This window comes from Phascolarctos cinereus, unplaced genomic scaffold (genome assembly GCF_003287225.1).
Source record: "Phascolarctos cinereus isolate Bilbo 61053 unplaced genomic scaffold, phaCin_HiC Scaffold_2;HRSCAF=192, whole genome shotgun sequence".
NCBI lineage: Eukaryota > Metazoa > Chordata > Mammalia > Diprotodontia > Phascolarctidae > Phascolarctos > Phascolarctos cinereus.
Window position 1 is genome coordinate 40301280 of NW_027555625.1, and position 22220 is coordinate 40323499.

A 22220-nucleotide genomic window follows, 5' to 3' on the forward strand; every position below is an offset into this window, starting at 1 on the left:
AATAACTTGGTATACGTTTATATATTTATATGTGTGTGTGTATGTGTATATGTATATATATGTTTATTATATCTATGTATGTATACAATGATATTTATTTATTTATTTATTTTTCTGTGTTCTCTCCAGAGGAATGTTCATTCGATCAAGGTGGGGACTTTACCATTAATTGTTCTTGTTTTCCCAGTACCCAGTACAATGTGTGGTACATTCTAGGTAGTTACTGATTAAGTACAAGGGATAGATGCTCCATAAATTATGATCAGCCCAGATCTCTCAGTCTCATATTATCTACTAGAATCAGAAATACCTCTACCACAACCTCAGTACCCCCATTTTCTTTTCTCTATCCCTTTTCCTCTTTGAAAAACTCATCTCTGTCCTTCCTATGGCATTTCTCCCAGGTCAATCCACCTCTGCTCTTTGACTCTTTCTGTATTGTTTTGCCTCTGAAGCTATTGGCTCATGAGCTGGGCTCCCTCCCTTATTCTACCCTGCCCACAATAGGGAAGAATGAAGAATGTGTAATACTGGCAAAGCCCAGTGCCTTAACAGTTATACAACTATAAGGTCATACTCTCGTCAAGAACAGTAGGCACAGAGGAGCACTGAGGGAAGCCTTCCCTCCTACCTTTATCCCAAGATATGTCTCCAAGCTCACTGAAGTCATATTTGGGGCTTCTCATTACATGTCAAAACTTCTCAGTGTCTGTATTTACAGGCTCCTTTCCTCAGAGAGGCATCATGGCATAATAGAGAGAGGGTTGGCCTTGCAGTCAGGAAGACCTGAGTTCAAATCCTACCTCTGACTCATGATGTCTATGTCACCCTGGGCAAGTTATCTGACTTCTTAGGGCCCTGAAACAACTCTATGTTGAGGTCCAAGAGATTTCGACCCCTCAGGGACCAGAGTATAGGATGGGGTCATCTGGAATGAATTCACAAACTCAAGCAATCTTTAAGTCAAGTTGGCAAAAGTTTATTGTTAATGCTTTTCAGTGGGCAAGGATTCTTAAGGAACTGGCAACCTAACAAGAATGATGCTAAAGCTTATTTGTGAAAAGTAGTAGATTATGCTAATTAGGTGATAATATACAACTACTTCATTCACTACTGGAAACCGGGGAGGGTGTTCCTGAGGGGTGTATTTTTGGTCTGTTGTGTCTGTGACAAGATAGCTTCAGGAGTTGGTATCTGTAACTTGACCCCTGGATTGTACACAATAAACTGTGGGAGTCAGTACATGACAGTTCTGTTGATACAAGATAGTACAAGGGAAATTCTACAGAGGTCAGCTTGTTCTTGTAATAGGCAGAGATAGTATGCCTTACTGGGCCCACTTATGAGTCACTGCCAGAGATAGGGTCTTTGGGATGTAAGGAAACTACCAAGGATAGTGTTTCTGGGGCCAAGGAGAAATTGGAGTCCAAGAACAAACATCCAAGCACCCCATCATCTTTGAGACTATGAGTTGGTGAGAAGGTCCCAACCTACATGAGTAGAGGGAGTTTAAATCTAAAAGTTCTTGATACCAAAGAAATCACACTTCCCGTCTCTATCCCTAGTTCCTCAGCAAAAGTTTGCACTACAGACAGAATCAATTAGGATAGCAAAAATAACTCAGATTTCTATAGTGCTTTAAGCTTTACAAAGCACTTTACATACACTAACTGACTTAATATTCACAAGGACCCTTTGAGATAGGTGCCCATTTTACAGATGATGAAAAATGAGGCTGAAAGGCTAAATGAATTATTGGTATAAGGCAGGATGATAATCTAGGTTTTTCTGATTCCACATCCAGCTACTCTGTGAGGCTAAAGAAGTCACTGCTTAGGTGAAAGGGCACAGAAAAGGAAGGCTATAGATGCCCCCATAAAAATACACCTATTTTACATTTTCCCCAACCTCAACCTCCCCAAACTTACTGAAGACAGATTTTGGACTTCTTATTACCCACTAATTCTTCTCAGTTCCTTCATTTATAGTCACCTTTCCTGAGAGAGGCAAGGCAGATGCAGAGCTGGCCTTGTAATCAGAAAGACCTGAGTTCAGATCCCACCTCTGACACATTGCACAACAGTACTGCCACATACTGGCACTGATATCATGGAAACAGACCTAAACTAGAGGGTATGAGTGAGCTCAGAGTTGGCTGGCTGGTTACAAAACTGCCAGATACCCATAGTGTATTTTTTAACTTTTCCAAACACATTCAGAGCATCTCATTGGAACTTTCTACCATTCCTATAAGGTTAGCAGATCTAGTTACCAGTCTTCATTGGACCAATGAGAAAAGCAAAGCTGAAAAAGGTTGAGCTTGCTAGGATCAGAGATCTACAACTGAAAGATTGCTAAGAGATCACCTAGTCCAACCCTATCACTTTACAGATGAGGAAACTGAGGACCACTGTGAGGAAATGACTAGCCTATATTCATGCAGCAATAAATGTCAGAGGCAGGATTTGAACCCAAGTTCTGTGTCTTTAGAAGATGTGTTGTTTCCCCTCTGCCCCACTCTACCATACTTGCTGAAAGTCATAGAGCCTAGGGATGACCAAATCTCTCCCTCCCAAATGGATTCCCCCAACTCTTGCTATCACCCATCAAATTTCTGAGGCCCAGTTTCTAGGAGAGTTTGGGTTATGGACTGGACTTTTGATTTCACTGGAACAGGGAACTCCATAAATCACTTTCTGTCTACATAGATCAGCAACTATTCTGCCATGTTTAGTCTTAGAGCGCTTTACTGTTTGCCCAAGGTCACATCATCAGTACTCATCAGAGGTAGACTTGTGAGAGATTCAGGTGAGTTAAAATTTGGTGGTTTGGAAATCCTTCCCTTTCTTTATTTTTTTGTTTTTTTGGCTGAGGGAAATTGGGGTTAGGTGACTTGCCCAGGGTCACACAGCTAAGTAAGTGTCAAATGCATGAGACCAGATTTAAACTCAGGTCCTTTTGACTCCAAGGCTAGAGCTCTATCCACTGCACCACCTAGCTGCCCCTTCTTTTCTTTATTCTTTATGATCTTTGGTGCTAAAGTTTTAGGTCTGAGAAACAGCCACAAAACTTCAGCCCCTGGGACAAGTCTGGTCTGGAAAGCATCCTCCTCAAAGCAATTCCAAAAGACATATATTCCTAAATGCCACCTGGCCAAGGCCCCCATGTCTGCTGTCAGCCATCACTCCATCACTAGGAACTGCTCTGCTGAGTGTCTGCTCCCTTGGGAAATGTGAGGGAAAATGGCTGGATGGGGAGTTCAGGAGTTGAGACACTAAAAGCCTCAGTCACCTAGGACCTCTATATCAATACTGCAACAGTTGACATATGTTTATTTAACTCAGTGGTATTAAATCTAAACCCCTAGAAGGCAGAAACATATCTTATTATATTTCCTATCTCCCAACACAGGAACAAGATTAATATCCATGAAAGTGGTTTGGAATACGTGATGCACTGTGCAAGCAGAGCAGGCTTTTGTTGAACTGAGGCTATGTGTCCCAAAATTACCAGTAATACAAGATGAAGTCTGTATTATAATACTTCGTATGCTAGGTCAGGAAGACAGGTTTACTGCCAAATACATTAGTAGTAATAACCACTCAGGATAGGCTGCTGACTCAATACTAAAAAGGTCATCGAAGTCAATGCGGATGTATGTAAAATACAAAAGATGTATCTGCTTTCGGGGCACGATATAATTCCATTATGTCCTTCTCCTGAAAAGCAAGAAGAAAAAGCTCATCAGATGAGGTTACAGAATTTTGGAATATAAGAATGGAAAGAATCTCAATGGTCATCCAGTTCAACCCATACACAAAAGATGTCCCCACTATAATATATATCTCGGTGGTTATCCAGCCTCTACTTGAAAACCTCCAAGGACTGGCAATCTGTCTCTTCTTGAGGTGATCCATCCCACTCTGAGACAACTCTAATTGTTGGGATGGATTTGCTGATATTAAACCCAAATATGCCTTTTTGCAACTTCTACTGCTTCATCCCAGTTCTGCCCACTAAGGCCAAATGGAATGTCAAGTCCCTCTTTCAAGAGATAGCTCTTCAACTACCGAAGACATATGATGTCCCCCTCCAACACCCCCAAGTCTTTTCTCCAGGCTGAGCATGCCAAGGTCCATCAACCAATCCTCAAATGAGAAGGAATCAAGACCCTCTACCATCTTGGTTTCCCTCCTCTGGCAACTCTCCATTTTATCAATGACATTTTTAAGCTGTGTTGCTCAAAATTGAATACAATAGTCCAGATGAAAGGGGACAAGAGCAGAGTACAACTGGACTGTCATCCAGTTCTTCCTGGAAAGCATCCCTTTTAAATGCAGCCAAAGGTTGCGTTAGGTTTTTTTTGTTTGTTTGTTTGTTTGTTTTGCTGCTTCTTCTCCTGAGAATTTTAATCAAATTAATCCTACCATAGGCATCTGAATTCTGTTAAACTTGGATCAGGAAGACCTAAATTCACATCCTGCCTCAGATAATTGATAGCTAAGGGACACTAGGAAAGTCACTTAACCTCTGGTTGCCTTGGTTTCCACATCTGTATAATGGGGATGATAAAAGCACCTTCTTCACAGGGCTGTCCTCAGAATCAAATGAGATCACATTCATAAAGTGCTTTGCAAACCTTAAAGTGGTATATAAATGCTAGCTATTATTAGCCATCACCATTGCCTCTCAAAGGGAATGTCAGTTAACTGCCCTATTGTTGAACTCATACCTGGGACTTCCTAGACCATAACTCCCTTTGCTGGCCATCACTCCCTTAAGTGTGGCATCTTCCCCATTAGAAGGTAAGCTCCTTAAAGGCAGGGACTTTTCTATTTGCATTCTCAGTGCTTAGAACAGTGTTAGCTCATAGCAAATGTTCAATGTTTTTCATTCATTCAGTTCTTGAGCACCACATTTCAGTAAGAACTTTAAAAGAGCAGAGTATCCAGAGAAGGGGGATCAGGATGATGAAAGATGTTAAGATCATGCCACATAAGAATGAAATGAAGTAAGTGGTGGTGTTTAGCTTGAAGGAGAACAGCTCTGCGGAGAACATGATATCTTTTTTCAAGAGTTAGATGGTCTTTCACATAGACGAAGGATTTAAATATTCTCTGCTTGGTCCCACAGAGCAGAACTAGGAAGAAAGTGCAAATATAGCAGCAAAGATTCAGGATTAATATAAGGCAAAACAACCCAATGATTAACGCTCTCCAAAGTGGAATCAGCTACTTTGAAAGGCAGTGAAAGGAAGGAAGGAAGGAAGGAAGGAAGGAAGGAAGGAAGGAAGGAAGGAAGGAAGGAAGAAAAGAAAATGCATTTATTAAAGGTTTATCATATATTAGACACTGCAAAGCATTGGGGTTACAAATATCAGCAAGGCAGTCCCTGCCCTCAAGGAGCTTACATTTAAATTGTGGAAGACAACACATGTAACAAAGCTAGAAAGTATATGGAGGGTAAGTGTAGTTTGGAAATGGCCAAGACATGCATGATGGCCTGGTTTTGAACAAGATGAGGCAAAAGCACATTTATCACAACCCAAGAGCTTTCACTAGAACCTAAATGATCCCTACTTGGTCATACTGTCTAGAAGATTATAATTCAGCTATTGTTGGTGACCTTGGAAATTCCTTCCCATTCTAAAATTCTGAGATGCTATAACACTCACCTGCAGCTTCAGTATGGGTTGCCCCCCACTATCTTCACAGCACAGGCACAGTTTAGTCTCTGCTATTCCCAGGTAAATAGGATTGCCTTTGTCTTTTTCAAGAGACTCATCTCAGCGTGGTGTGGCCATCAAGGCGACTGAGGATACAAGAACCAGTGACCACACAGGGTGAAAAAAATGTGAGGATCAAGCATCCATTTCGACAAAGAGAGTGATGGAGGAGGGCACCATCCATCTAAAGAAAAGAGTAATGGAATGCCACAGTTGGACTTGAGCTTCAGGGATATTGAGCTGGAAGTGCCTAGAGAAGGGAAGAGAAGTGCCTAGGTCTATGGGAATCTCCCATTCATTCCTGGATGGACAGTCATCTGCTCAATGGTCTAGTCCCCATATTGATTCAATTTGTCCTTTGGACTTTGGAATCCCTGATAGGAATTTGAATTTGAACACAATCCTCCCAGGAAGCATCCCAGGGGGAGGGACTTCTGACCTCAAAAAAGAGCAATCTCCCACACTGTTGCTTCAGCCATGCCTGCAATTTGCCTCCTCTGATTTCCCTTCAGGTAACGCCCTAACCAGGCAGGCTTGGCAGTCTCCTAAAAGATAGTCTTATGTTACTGGTATGGTACACATGATGGAGATATGACTTCTGATTAGCTGAAAAATTCTGATAGAGAAGCAGAAATATAGAGAGACAGGTGGAATGAGAGAGAAGGGATGGATTTTGGCAAACAGGAGATGCCCAGGAGGAGCTAGCACCCCAACATGTACATTCATTGATTCCCAGAACCTGCACTCCCAAAGGCTACAAAGAGTACACCTCTGGGGGGACATTGTTCCTTCCTTGGTGGAGCTGAGATTTCACCTCTCTTCCAAATCCTGGACACACCTGACTCATGTGTATTCTTCTGCCCAAACTAATTGGTTTAACTTCCCTAATTACTGTTTTGCTGTTTGCTTTGGTAGTTATATTTGTTCATTACACATGATCATTTTTGATGTAATTAGCATTTTGTGGAATGGGATAGAAACTGGCTTAAAAGAGGCTAACTGTTACCCTCTTGTTCTAGGGTAAGCCTACTTACCCCCAGAGTGACTAGTAAAAGTGGCTCTTACCCTAAACACCAAGAAAGCATTGTACTTCTAGAGGGCAAATATCTGATGTGCAATAGATAGATACAATTCTGGCTCACTTCACTTCCCTCCCCTTCCCTCTTGAAGATTGGAGAGCAAAGGAATAATCACCCAATCACAGCCATTCCCCAACTTGCCACAAAGGCAGAAGTGGCATTATTCCTAGGAAATGTGGAGTAGGGCATTCCATATCCCAGATCCATCTACAGGTCCACTCTCCATACTCCCCGAGGCCTCGGGGTCCAGTTAACTTGCTACCATAAACTTATAGACTTTGACCTAAACAAGTCCTGATGGGTCATCAAATTCAACCCCCTCATTTTACAGATGAAGAAAATGAGGTTCATAGAGCCTCACCTGTGCCCAATGACTGCCCAAGGTAACAAAACTATTAAGTGTCTGACAGAAGAGTGTAACACAGGTCTGCCTAATGCCAAGTTCATTGCTCTCTCCACTGTGCCACCCTAGTTTGCCTGTAAAGGAATGGAGGAAGCTCCCCACCTCTTTCCTGGATATGATCAACCTAGGTCAAATCCTTTTGCTCCATCCTGGTGTTCCATTCTGTTCCTCTCCCCTCATTACCACCTCCTCCCAGACTCATTATTCCCATAATTTCTTGGCATTAGAATCCTCCCAGGTTGGATTGCAAAAAATCTGTCAACCTCAATTTCCCCTGTCTCCTCCATCCTCCCTCGGCATTATTCTACTGCTCTTTTGTCTCTGTCTTCATGAAACAGCCCAGTTTAATTCTAAAAAAGATCAGGCTGCCTCTTCCCTTACCATCTTTCACTGCCTGGTATAGAACTGTTCCTTCTCCCACCATTTATGGCTAATAACTGCCCAACTTGTCCCTGGAACTTTTGAGCTACAGGCATCTGTCCCAAAGGACACTATAAACAGAGGGTCACCCAAAGCATGAGACTGCCTCAGAGAAAGATAAAATAGAGTCAAGTTTCCTACTCACTTCTTGTGCCCGGTCTCGCAAAGGGAACTGCCACAAGGATCTTCCTTTGAAGGACCAAGATTTGGCTAGAAGAGTCACGAATTCCCATGATGTAAGGAAGATCTTTGTCTTCTAAATGAAAATGTTTACAAAGCAAATGTCACTGGCTGGTGAAGACTGAAGCTGATATAATGGGTTGGTTTCTAGAAAATTGCCAATTCTCTGTCAGCACGTGGAGAAGGATGGGCTGATGTTGATGGAATAAGCCCCCAACAGAGACCACACATGGCCACTTGCTCTCTCTATATAAATCCGTACTGTGATGACCAAAGAGCTGTGATTGTGAAGGAGGGAAATGCAGAATTTCAGAAGTGGAAGGGAACTTAGAGTCCATCTAACCAACCCACTCCCAAACACTGAGCACGTCTAGCAAATATCTACTCTTTTTTTTTTAAGAGAACCTTTAATGCAAAGGATGCTATCACATCGGGAGATAGCCCAATTTCACTTTGGGACAGCTCTAACATTTGGAAGTTTTTTTCCTGATATTGAATCTAAATTAACTTCTTTGTCAATTGTACGCTTTATTCTTCTTTTTGTCTTTCTGGCAAACAACACAGGTCTAATCTTTCTCCCCAGGGTTGACTTCATATACTTAAAGACAGTGATCATTTCCCCACTGAATCTTCTTTTCTCCAAGCTGAACCTCCCAGTCTCTGTAAACCATCCTCATGTGGAATGCACTTGAGGCCTGTCCCTCAGCAAGCTGCCCCTATCTGGCTGCTTCCAGCTTCTCAGCATCCTCCTCATGCCTCAAAAGGAACACAGCCTTCCAGGTGTGAGAACAGAGTCATAATCACCTCCTTATTCCTGGAAGCTGTGATGGATTCTCTCAAAGCATCCCCATATCACATCAAGGGTGTGTGCATATACATGTTTGCCTGTCTTAATCTCACGGCTGTCAATATCAAGACACTGAATTGGCCTCCCTTCTCTGAGTACTCACCAGTTTATTAAAGTCCTTACTGAATGAAAACCCCAGGTCTTTTTCAGGCAAACTGCTGTCTATCCATATCACATAGTTCTGGTTATGACCATTTTTTAAACCTAATGTAGGACTTGACATTTATCCCTATTATTTTGATTATTATTAGCATGAAACCAATGTTCTAGCCTGCCAGGATCTATTTGAAACCTGATTTTATACTTCTGGGTATTGACTATCCCCCTTGGCTCTGTTATCACCTGCAAGCTTGAGGAGCATCCCATTTGTTACTGAAAAAATTGTTTAACAGCCCAGGGTCAAGAACAAATCTCTGGGCTACTCCACTAGAGAGTTCCTTCCAAGTACACTTTAAAAAAATTGGATTTGTTCTTGCTCAGGTCATGTCTGATGACTCCATTTGGGGTTTTCTTGGCAAAGATACTGGAGTGGTTTGCCATTTCCTTCTCCAGCTCATTTTACAAATGGGGAAACTGAGGCAAATAGGGTTAAGTCACTTGCTTAGGGTCACACATCTAGTACATGTCTGACATTGCATTTGAACTCAGGTCTTCCTGACTCCAGGACTGAGCTATCCACCTAATCATTAATAAATCATCTTTTGAGTCCAGCCATCCAAACAATTCTCAATCCATCTGGATTCTAATTGTCCTATAATAAAGGCAGAATCTATCTTTCCCTACAAGAATAGCATGAGAGCTTTTAATGCTTTGCCAAATTCATCTGAATTCTAATTGTGGCATCACCCTGATCCTCCAGTCCAGTTACTGCATCAAACAAGGAAACAAATTTAGAATCACTTGACTTGTTTTTGTTAAAGCTATGCTGACAATTTGTGATCGCCTCTTCTTTCTCTAGCTATTCAACCAGCATTGCTTGAATGGTTCTCTCCTCAATTTTGTAGAAATCCAAGACAAGTTCATTGGCCTATAGTTGGCAGAAAAGATCCTATTCTTTACCCTTTTGATGGAAATTAGGATGCTCGCCTTTCTCTGGGCCCACAGCACCATGACCATTCTCTAGGATCTTTTAGGTTTCACTGCCAGCACCTTCCCCACATCTGCCAAGAGGTAGCTCACTTGGCCACGTAACTTGAATTCAAGAGTAGCTCTCTTAATATCTTTTTCCTTACCTTGGCTACCCACTCCCAAATAACCATTAATGTAGAAATGGGCAATTGGACCTAGAATGTCTCCATTCCTGGAGGACTTAGTGTCAGCAGGGAACTGCGTGAGCCTAGGACAGGCTTCCCCCTACCCCATCCTGGGATCCCAGACAAGCAGGCTTGGGGGAGGGAAGGTGACATAGCCACATTTCACCTTTTGGTTCTACTGGTTTTGTTCCACCTGAAAAATAGTGAAAGCAGAAACACAAAAATCTAGGCACTGTGTTATTTCCAAGTTGAACAGGACATGATATCCTTCAATCAATCAATCAACAAGCTATATATGATAGGTCCCGTGCCTGTCCTCAAACAGCTTGAACTCTAACAGAGCAAATCACATGTACACATATAGACAGTTCTCTTTATGTGAGTGGATTGGTTGACAGTAATGTGAATTTGCCTGGGACTTGGGGAAGGGAGGGATGGAGGCAGAAAGAGGACTGCAAATGGGGCTCCCTCCCATGGAAGGAATTGGCTAGCACATAGCTCGAGGACAAGGACAGAGAAGCAAGAACAAGGAGGGAGCAGGGCCAGAACCTACAGGAAGAACAGGGAGTGGGGGTTGGGAGAAATGTGGGGGTCAGATGGACACAGACAGGAGAGGACAGACATGCTGTTCTGGAGGGAAGACAAACAGGAGGGCAGATGGGCAAGACAGGCCAAGGTCTTCTCTCTCAGCACAGGAGGTCTCAAGCCAACTCCTCCATCCCACCACAGCACTGGAGTGGGGGAAGAGGGGGGGTCTCTCATACCTCTGTACTTCTGCTTTCTCTTGGAGGGTTTCATTTTTAGGGGGCTTTTTGTTTTTGGTGGAGGAGGGAGAGAGAGGCCACAGAGCACCCACAGCAACAGGCAGGAGTTGGGAGAGAGAGAGACAGCAGAGTACTGTAGGGTAAAGTTAACAAAGGGACTTTTTATGGAATGTGGATTTCTTTCAGAATTCTTTAAGAAAAGTCAAATTATGTAAAGTGCTAACTGTATAGGAAGATATAGTATATACACAAACTTAATCTAGGGTAGTTTGGGGAGGGAGAGATACCAGCAGCCAGGGGCAATGAGAAAACCTCTGCCACAGGCACAGGTGAAAATGAAAGGTAATGGGACACACAAGTGTCTTCCATACAATGCGTAGAATTTAGGGGGCTCTCATGTGTTCCCATATACATGACTTCTGGATCCTCTAAAACTGATCTGGGCAAACTTCTCACCCCACAGTGACCTGTAGCCTTCTCCTCTCCAGGGTGGACACAGATCATGGATACAAAGCTGGAAAAGATCATAGTGACCATCAAGTCCAACCCATCTGGCAAAATCCAGCCTCAGACACTTACCAGCTGTGTGACCCTGGGCAAGTCACTTCACCTCTATTTGTCTTAGTTTCCTCAATTATAAAATAAGGATAATAATAACATCCACCTCCCAGAGTTGTTGTGAGGATCAAATAAGAAAATAGTTGTAAAGCACTTAACACAGTGCCTGACACATATAGTAGGTGTTATATAAATGTGAGTTGTTATATAACATTATTATTAAGTATTATTATTATTATATGAGGAAACTGAGGCCCAGGGATATTAAATGATTTATCCAAGAGCACACAGGCCATAAGCATCACAGGGAGAATATGAATCCAATCCCTCTAACTTCAGAACCAGTGAGGGCTCTTGCCATTGCCCCACAGCTAACTAGACTGAGAGCCAATGTTGTCCACCATATTGTTGCTTACCTACGCCGTGTGGATTGGGGTCGATTGTACTCATGATAAGATTCTCTCTGCTCCTGTAAGGATAGATTAAAGGTAATTGATTTGTAGGACTTTCTTCAGGGCTACACCCAGGTATAGCCCCATACTGAACTTTACCTCAGCACCTCTATCCAGAGAGGTGTGGCTGAGGAAAGAAGGAAACAAGCATTTATTAGGAACCTTAATAAATAGAGCTTAATAAATGCTTATTCCCTGTCCTCTCTCCCCCACAGACTATGGGCCAGGCTAAGCACTTTACAAATGTTACTGTACTAAGCTTTTTATAAATATTATCTCATTTGATCCTTATAACAACCCTTGGAGGTAAGTGCTGTTATCATCTCCACTTTTCAGTTGAGGAAACTGAGGCAGATAGAGATTAAGTGACTTCTTCATGGTCAAATAGCTGATAGTGTTTGAGGTCTGATTTGAACTTGGGTCTTCTTGACTCCAGGCACAGCACTCCAAAGTGTCACTTAGCTCTGCTAGGGTGACAAAGCCCCCTGGGCCACGGTTCAACAGGTCATGGCAACTGGACTAAAGAGATTCATAGGTGACTCATTTTTCCTGGCACCACAGGGCACTCCACTCAGCTTCCTCAGCAGGGATCTCCCCATGATTACAGGCATCATCTCCCATATCCCCCAGAGCAACAGGTGGGACAGCAGACCAGCCCTCAAGAATATACTCTCATTCAAAGATCCCACCAATGTTTCAGATTTCCCATCTTAGGCAAATGTGTCCCTAAGAGTTTCCACACTGAACCCAGCTCATCAGCCATCAGTGTCCACACCCAGTGAGCAGGGAAGGGATCTGCTACCCTATGGACCATAATGGACCTTATGGCAAAAACAAAAACATCCTGACAATAGAAATACTTAGGCTCAGACCCAAACCCACTCTTGGAACCCAAGGGATGGGAGTGACAGAAAGATCCAGAGACAGATGGTTTTTCAGCTGCAGGAAGGGTCAAAGGGTACCTGGTCTAACCACTCTCTCCAATTTTCCTGAGCTTTTGGTCTGTGATGGTTTCTTTAAACTCCAATGAGATTATTTGGGGCTGCTTATCCTTTTATCCAGTTGAAGAACTATAAAAAAAAATTTATAGGAAGTTTCTCTGATAAAGGCCTCATTTCTCAAATATTTAAAGAACTAGGTCAAATTTACAAGAACATGAGTAATTTCCCAACTGATAAATGGTCAAGGGTATGAAATAGAAGTTTTCAGATGAAGAAATCAAAGCGATCAAGAGTCATATTAAAAAATGTTCTAAATCACTGTTAATTAGAAAAGTACAAAATAAAATAACTCTGAAGTATCACCTCACACCTATCAGTTTGGCTAATATGGCAGAAAAAGAAAATTATAAATGTTGAAAGGGTGTGGAAAAATTGGGACACTGATCTTGGTAGAGTTGTGAATGGATCCAACCATTTTGGAGAGCAACTTGGAACTATGCCCATATGTATACCCTTTGATCCAGAAATACCACTAGTAGGTCTGTATCCCAAAGAGAAGAACAGGAAAGGAAAGAAAAGAAAAGAAAAGAAAAGAAAAGAAAAGAAAAGAAAAGAAAAGAAAAGAAAAGAAAAGAAAAGAAAAGAAAAGAAAAGAAAAGAAAAGAAAGAAAAGAAAAGAAAAGAAAGAAAAGAAAAGAAAAGAAGGAAAGAAAGGAAAAGAAAGGAAAAGAAAGGAAAAGAAAAGAAGAGAAAAGAAGAGAAAAGAAGAGAAGAGAAGAGAGAAGAGAAGAGAAGAGAAGAGAAGAGAATAAAAAAGAGAAGAAAAGAAAAGAAAAGAAAAGAAAAGAAAGAAAAGAAAAGAAAAGAAAGAAAAAAGAAAGAAAAGAAAAGAAAAGAAAAGAAAAGAAAAGAAAAGAAAAGAAAAGAAAAGAAAGGAGTGCTATATGTAGAAAAAAATATATAGCAGCTCTTTTTGTGGTGGCAAGGAACTAGAAACTGCTGAACAAGTCATCATGTATGATTGTGATGGAAGACTATGTGCTCTAAGAAATGACAAGTAGGATGATTTCAGAAAACCTGTAAAAACTTACACAAATTGATGCAGAGTAAAGTAAGCAGAGCCAGAAGAACGTGGCACACAGTAACAGCACTTCATACAATGATCCACTCTGAATGACTTAGCTCTTCTTAATAAAGCAATAATCCAAAGCAATTTGAAAGGACTCATGATAAAAAATGTTATCCACCTCCAGATAAAGAATGGATGGAGTCTGAATGCAGATTGAAGTCTAATTTTTAACCTTATTTTTCTTGGTTTATTTTTTTGGTCTATGTCCTCTTTTGCAACATGGATAAAAATGGAAATATGTTTTGTATAACCTCTATCAAAGTGCTTGCCTTCTCAAAGAGGAGAGAGGGAAGGGAGGAAGGAAACTTGGAACTCAAAAAGAGTAAAAAATGAATGTTAAAGATTGTTTTCTGCAAAAACAAAAAACATAAAATAAAGGCTCTTAGGAAGCAAAAATGAAAGAATGAATGAAATGAATGCTATGTGTCATACTATTCACATGGAGACTGAGAACAGGGATAGGTGAAGTTTGGGGAGTTTTTGGGGAGGGAGAGAATCTTATATAATCTTATGTAAAATCTTATATAAAATGTCAAGAAGGGAGAGGAGCTCTTCAGACCTGATAAGCTGTTGAATCTCCTGTGGACTGATGTCATGGTTGCCTCACTACCTCAAGAGCTGCTCTTATACAGCATAACTCAAAAATGTATTAAAGCTTTAAACTACACTATGACTTTTGAGACATCCAGTATATTTTTGCTGAATGTTTCTATGACTTTGTTTAGTGTTTATTTCTATTTAGTAAAAGGGTGCATGTGAAGGGGGGGGAGTTATTTACCTCATTGTTTCAATATATTCAGATCCAGAACTTTCGTTTGGATCCTGTCTATACCTGCTCTAAAAAAAGGCTAGAAATTTAGATTAGGCCAGGATATGAAGGGCTTTAAACACCAACTAGAAAGCCAGGTGTTATAATACATACCTATAATCCCAGCTACCTGGGAGGCTCAGGAGTTCTGAACTACAATGGCCTAGGCCAGTTGGAGTCCATGTTAATTATGGCATGAAAATTGTGAGTCCCTGCATACAGGGGCTGCCTAAGGATGGGTTAAACAGCTGAGGTCTAGGCACATCATTCCATGGCTCAAAAATCTACCAGGCTTCCGTATTACGTGCCTCATGAAATTCAGACTGCTTAGTCGGGCATTGAAGGCTTTCCATGAGTCATCAACCTGCTAGTTCAGTCTGACCTCACCCTATTGCCTCCCCCTCATCCCTATTACTCTCCAGTCAAAATGGACTTCTAGCTGTCTCCTGAACAGGTCCTATGCTTTCTTGCAGTTTTTGTCATGCCATCCCTTTATCTTTAAATGCCATCCCCTCACTATACTTTGTAACCCTGAATTCTGGGGCTCCCTAACCAAAAAGCACTGATCTTCAGATGAGAGATTCAAGTAGACACCAGCCCTTCCAGGGTTCATCAGATAATAATCATTTGAATTTGTCTTTACAGACCTGATTTTTTTAGAGCATCCCAGAAGAAAGACCCAGGAAAGTTCATTCTCCATCTTATCACATCATCAATAAAGGCTGATTACATACTTACTCTGTGCCAAGTACTGTGGCTAACTCTAGGGATACAAAGAAAGGCAAAAATAGCCCTTGTTCTGCAGGAGCTCCAGATCAAATGTATCTTGTGGTGGGCAGAGCGGATCGGTGCTTCTGCTCTCTGAATGCCTTTGCCCTGTCCCCACCTTCTAAGACTTGGTGAGCTATGGACGGAATGATCAGAGCTTTGAGGTTCCAGAGAGACCACTGAGACCTGGGAGGGATGGGGGATGAGACAATTCAAGCTCTGCATTAGGTCATCCCTGTCTCCAAAACAGGAAAGAGCCTCATCCAGGTTCTGTCTCTCCTCTGTTTCCACGAAGGGGAAAAATCCAAGTGGGAGGCCTGGTACTGGACAAGCCACCAGCTTCTTATCGAATGAACTTCACAGTCTGGCTCCAAATCATCTTTCTACAGTGATGTCACTCCTGGGCTACCTCAGACCCATTTGCTGTAGTTAAATGCATATTGTTCCCTTCAAGAGAAGGTAAGCACCTGGAGACAGGGTCCATTTTGCCTTTTGTCTCTGCACCTCCAGCACCAAGCACAGTGCCTGGAACACAGTAGGAGCCTATCAGATGCTGGCAGAACTGAACTGGATGGAGCTGACACCTCTCTGAAAAGTACAACTAACTGCTTGTTTCCTACTCTTGACATTACAGAAAGGAAGACCCAATTTACAATTCTCAAGGGAGTGTCAGAGATGGGAGTTTGGGGCACAGAAGTTCCAGAAAATGGAAGGGCTACCAGTCAGGAAGAAGGGGGAGGTGTAGAGCACAGATATGCTTTCAGAGAAACATTAACACCCTCCCCTCCAAAAAAACGGGGGTATTCTAGACCTTTTTGGTATGTCAGCTAGTTAGCTCATTGAGCTCTGGGCCTGACACAGGACAAATAAGTCAGGAAGACCTGAGTTCAAGTCCAGCCTTGGATGCATACAGGCTGTGAGACCCTGGAGAAGTCATTCAACCTCTGATTTCTTGAGTTTCCCCAACTATAAAATGGAAATAATAGCACCTACCTCCCAAGGTTATTTTGAGGATGAAATGAGATATTTGTAAAGCACCTAGTACAATGCCAGGTATATAGTAGGTGCTTCTTTCCATGCAATGGTAGAAAGGGCTTCCTTTCTCATCGCTCTACCTGTGTCTCTCCATAGTCTGTGGTTCCCAGAGCTAACTCCCTGGACACCCTTAAACAGTGGCATTTCCTCTGTCCTTCAGCTCAATTACTCTCCATTTCTATCTCTCTCTTTTTGGGAACAATTGTTAAGTGACTTTCCCAGGGTCACACAGCTAGTAAGTGAGGCCAGATGTGAACTCAGGAAGAGGAGTCTTCCTAATTGTAAATTCAGTGCTCTAGCCACTGCACCACCTGGCTGCTTGAGTCAGAGGACATAAGTTCAAACCCACCTCTAATTCTTAGCCCATGTGTGACTTTGGGTGATGCATCTTACTTGTCTGTAAAATGGAGGAGGGTGAATTCAATGACTCCAAAGTCCCATCTCTAAATCTGTGATCTTATCCATCATGAAAGGCAATCCAATAATTCCTCCTGTCAGACTTTCAAATACATAAAGATAGTGATCACTTCCTCCCTGAGTCTCCAGGCTAAATCTTTTCCCTGGTCCCTACAGGACATGTTTTAGACCATATCTACAGTATGGGGTTTAGTTCTCACTGTCACAGTTTAAGAAGAGCATCTGGAGGAGACCAGCCAAGATAGGGACAGGATCCACTAAAAGAATGGATGGAGCTGATTAGAATAGCGAAGACTCAGGGAGAGATATGAGAACTTAGGAGAACTTGACTCACAAGTTCATGAAGGACTGTCACCCACAAGAAGTGTTCTGCTTGGCCCTGAGTGCAGAAGTAAGAAAACCCAAGAGAAACCACAAGAAGGGAAATTGAAATGCCAACTGAAAATTTTGAGAGTTGCCCAAAAGTGGAATGGGCAGACAAAAGGAAGCAGTGGGTTCTTCCTCATTGCCTTCAGGCAACTGCGAGGGCATGTTATTAATCATCAGACAATCAATAAACCTTTATTAAGCACCCATGTAGGTGCCAGGCACTACTAAGTATAGGGGATACAAAGAAAGGCAAAATGTAGTCTCTGCTCTCTTAGGAGCTCCCAGTCTAATAGGAGAAACAATAGGCAAAAATCTGTGTGCAAATAAGTTACAGATATAGGATAAATTGGCAATAATCAACAGAGGGAAAGCGCTAGATTAAGGGGGAATCATGAAGGCTAGACTGCATGGTTTCTTAGGGCACTTCTAACGCTGATATTTGGTGGCCAATGAAACCTTCTATAAGGTTGCTTTTATTTCTCCATCCCTGACTCTCTCCCCCAGAGGTCCTTGGAGAACCTAACTCCCAATCAGTGACTGTGCATTGAACTCTCAGAGATGGAGGGAGGAGGCTGCAAGCAGGCTGAATCAGAGGGCTTGGCAGCTGAGACAGAGCACTTACTCATGTGCTAAGTATCACCCCCAGCTCTATGGTTTGCAACGAGCTCTGGAAAAAAAAACATAAAGCCCTAAAACACAATCTTATTTCATACCCTCAGTAATGTGGTTTTCACTTCATTCCTTTTTTCTAGGTAATTGTTCAGTTGTTTTTCAGTCCCACTTCTCCTGATCCCATTTTGGGGTTTTCTTTGAAAAGATACTAGACTGGTTTGCCATTTCCTTTTCTATTTTATAGGTCAATGAGCAACTAATTCTTTTCACACACATTCATACACGTGGCCCCACTGGGGCGAGACAAAGAATATCCCCACTTACCTATCTCACCCCCAGCAGGTTGAGCCAACTCATGGGAGACAATTACTAAATTTTCCGCATGAGCATTTACACCCTGGAAATCACAAATTGGGGCTTGATTTATTATTTTGTTGCTTTCTAGACTTACAAAAGTGTTAATAATGCAAATTAAGGGCAGAAATACGTCCTGACTACATTTTTGTTGGAGAGGCAGTTGTTAAATATTTACCAGCATACCCTTCCCCCTTCCACCTTTTGACACGCCCCACCCCAAGCCACCCTTCTTCTAAAATTTTGGGTTCCTGTTGGCACCATCATCCTCTTACCAGGTTTATCCCTGACTTCTCCCTTACCCACAATTTCCAACAAATGGCCAAGTCTTATCAAGTCTGTCTCTAGACCATCTCTCCAATGTGGCAAAGCCCCTACCCTAGTTCTGCAATAGTGCCTCTTACTACCCTTACTACCATTCACCCCCTGCTTTCAGTCTCTCTCTCCTCTCCAAACCACTCTGTACACAAATGTCATTCATTGTCTTGTGCCCAAGGCACATCTCTAATCATGCTCAAAAACCATCCATGATCTTTTTTTGCCTACAGGATAAAATATTTAATTCATACCTCCCTTTCAAATAACTTTTTTTAATATAAATTTATTTATTTTTAGCTTTCAACATTCACTCCCACAAGTTTTTGAATTCCAAATTTATGCCCCATCCCCCCTCCTCCCACCCCAAGATGGCATGCATTCTGAATATCCCTTCCCCTAGTCTGTCCTCTCTTCTATCTCTCTCCCCCTTCTCTTATTCCCTTCCCCTTCTATTTTCCTGTAGGGCAGGATAGACTTCTGTACCCCATTTCCTGTATTTCTTATTTCCCAGTAGCATGTGAAAACATTTTTTTAAAACATATGTTTTTAAAACTTTAGGTTTCAAATTTTCTCCCTTCCTCCCTCCCCACCCATCCTCATTGAAAAGGCAAGCAACTCAATATAGGTTGTACACGTGCAGTTATGCAAAACACTTCCATAGTAGACATGTTGTGAAAAACTATTTCCCTTAACCCTATCCTGTCCTCCCATTTATTCTATTCTTTCTTTTGACCCTGTCCCTCCTCAGAAGGATTTGCTTCTGATTACCCCATTTCCCAATCTGCCCTCCTCTCTATCATCCCCCTGCTCTCTTGTCCCCTTCTTCCCCTATTTTCCTGTAGGGCAAGACAGATTTCCATACCCAATTGAATGTGTTTGTTATTTCCTCCTTAAGCCAAATCTTATGAGAATAAGATTCACTCATTCTCTCTCACCTTCCCCCATTTCCCCCCCCCCCGCTGTAAGAGACTTTTCTTTTCTGGTTTTGTGTGTGTGTGTGTGTGTGTGAGAGAGATAGTTTACCCCATTCTACCTCTCCCTTTCTTCTTCTCCGGGTATAATCCTCTCTCATCCCTTAATTTTATTCTCCAGATATGACCCCTTAATCTTCAACTCACTCTGTGCCCTCTATCTATCTATCTACATATACATGTATATAATTAAATATCTTTTTAATCTGTTTTTAAGCTGCTCTTCCAATCTTCTTTCACCTTATTCCTGTTCACAAACTTGAATCTCCAGCTAAACTGGACTCATGCCATTCCCCAAATTTGACGTCACTCCACTGTCGCTGTGCATTCATAGAAGCGTTCCCATGCAAAGAGTACACCGTCTTTGTTAAAAGGAAAATTCTTTGCTCAGGCTCTCACTCTGACTGACAAGGCAAACTCAGGACAAAGAGAAGTAAAAGGAGTTTATTAAAAGTACTTGAAGGTAGCAAATGGTTTCAAGATGGGCCACTTTTACTGGCAACTTTCATGTCAGTAAAAGAGTACATGACAATATGCAGGTAGGGGTATAAACATCACAGATGGGGTACATAACAAGGAGTACATAAAGCAAAAAGCTGAAGACTTGGTGTCACTTTCCCCAACATGGATGGAGAAACCAGCCTAGGAACGATGGGTCACTGAGTCAACGTAACTTTCAGTACCTTCTTCATCTCCTCCTGTATGAACCCTTGACTTTCTTTAAGATCAAATCAGATGTCACTTGCTTTCCCAAGCCTTCCCTGATCCCCACGCCCCAGTTGTGAATGATCTCCTTTGTTTTACCTTATTTTATATTTGTTTGAGTACCTTTTATATTGCCCAGTTAGGACAGAAGATCCTTTAGGGAATGGATCCATGAACTGATCATATCAACTCTGCAATTGTTCCTGGATGGGGTGTGTCAAAGTATTGTCCCGTGGCCTCACTCACCATTCCTGTAACTGTCTGGACTAAAGTGCTCTTCCCTGGCTACCATGCCCTTCTATATTTTGTTTCCTTCTTTGGAATCAATTTGAGAAAAATGATTATTAATAACCAACGATTTGGGGAGATCCACAGTTTCCCCTTTCTTCAGGGGTAGGTAGTTTGGGGTTCAAGAGATTCTAGGTCTGTACCTGGTTTTCCTTAGCAACCTTCCCAGTGGAAGTGAGAGCTTTTCCTGCTCTCCTTTTGAACTAGGTACAAGGGAACAGTCTTGGTGTATTTGGCTGATGTATTTAGATAGCCTCCTTAGTGGAGAGGATTGGGAATAGAGGGAAAGGAAGCATGGAAAAGGCTAATCTCTCCTCCACTCTGTAGGCATTTAGAGGGTCTGTGGATAGGAGAACTAAGATAAGAACCTATAGAAAGAGGCATTGCTGGGCCATACTCCCTTACTGCTGATGGAGGCAGAAGGTGAGGAACCATGAGGATCAGGGTACTGGTGACTGAGCTGCTGGAATTTCCCAAGTCAGGGCTGCCCAGGAACCTAGGCCATCCTTCTCAGTCTCTGTGCTCTGGGTAGAAGATGCCTCGAAGGAGCTTTGTTCCATCGGGATCCTGGATCCTGAGTCTTGGTCTCTGGTCCTTTTCTGGGTCTGATATGTCAATTCGTCCTGTCTCTTTGTTTTTCTAGCAACATTGCATGTACGACTATGCAGAAGGAAAGACTTCCTGAAGGAAAACAAAGGGGATCCTATCTATATAGGAATAAAGTGCCATAACCTCTATCTGTCCTGTGTGGACAGTGGAGGACATGCCACATTAAGGCTGGAGGTGAGTTTCATAGGGTCATAGTGCTTTGGAATGGAAAGGCAAGTTGGCAATCACTTATTTGAAGCAATGTGTAAACAAGTCTCTTCTACAACATCCCTGGCCAGCTTTCTCTTGAAGACCTCCAGTGATAGGGAACTCACTATCTTTGGAACATTTCCTTACATTTTGGACCGCTGTAATTGTTAGGAAGTTATTCTTTACATCCAGTCTACATCTGCCTCTTGGCAGCTTTCCTCTGTTCTTCCCTCTGGCACCAAATCTAAGTAGAATTGCTTTTTCATGTGATAACCCTTCAAAAACTCAGCGGTATTGTATCCTTGTGAAGTCTTCCCTCCATTGAAGACATTCAGTTTATTCTTCCTTCAGTTAATCGAACTATGGCACCCTTTGAAGGCCCTTCACAATCCCAGGTGTTGTCCCTTGGACAAACTTTAATCATCTTCTTGAATACCATGCATTTCTTACTTTCTTTAAATTCCATTTTTTCAATTAACAAACATCCATTTTCTCTCCCTTCAATATCTCCTTCCCATCCTGTAATAATTGTAAACTTTATATTGTTTGACGTTATTGCTTGATATTATGGTTATACATCTGCTGGTCCTTTTAGTATCATGATGTAATTCTTCTAGAATTGGTTGCTGGACCTCATCAAAGGCAACTGGGTAGTCTCTCTCCCTATTTCTTTCAGGTAGGCCATTTTCCTTTTTTCTTTACCAATCAAAGCTTATTCTCCATTTCAGACAAGCAGGCAAAAAAAAAGAGGGAGGGTTCTCCCTTCTGTGCATGAACAATCATCATCCCAGCCCTCGGCTCTTGGAGGTTCCAGTAGGTTCTTCTGGGGCTCCCTGGCTTTTTCTCCAGCTGTATAATTGGGTGGTGTTCGATCCTCACTCTGAGCTCTAGGACGAAGTTCTTTCCTGGTAGCAGAAGACACTGAGGCGTCTCCTGTGTGAAGACTGATGCATCAGCAGGAGTCATTCCTTTCATATGAATCTTGGAAATCCCCAGATGCCTATGACTGTGAAGAATCAGTTTTTC

At 42.1% G+C, this 22220-nt stretch overlaps 1 pseudogene across 1 annotated transcript in view; it reads right to left on the bottom strand.

Moving 5' to 3' along the window:
- Nucleotides 1–957: 957 nt before the first annotated feature.
- LOC110192486 (interleukin-36 alpha-like) overlaps nt 958–22220 on the bottom strand; it is a 51782-nt pseudogene continuing 30519 nt past the window's right edge. The window contains exons 2-5 of the transcript XR_013484491.1: nt 8333–11698; nt 7773–7883; nt 5675–5811; nt 958–3719 (exon numbers count right to left, since the gene is read on the bottom strand). The product of XR_013484491.1 is annotated as an interleukin-36 alpha-like (transcript). The remainder of the gene's footprint in view (nt 3720–5674; nt 5812–7772; nt 7884–8332; nt 11699–22220) is intronic.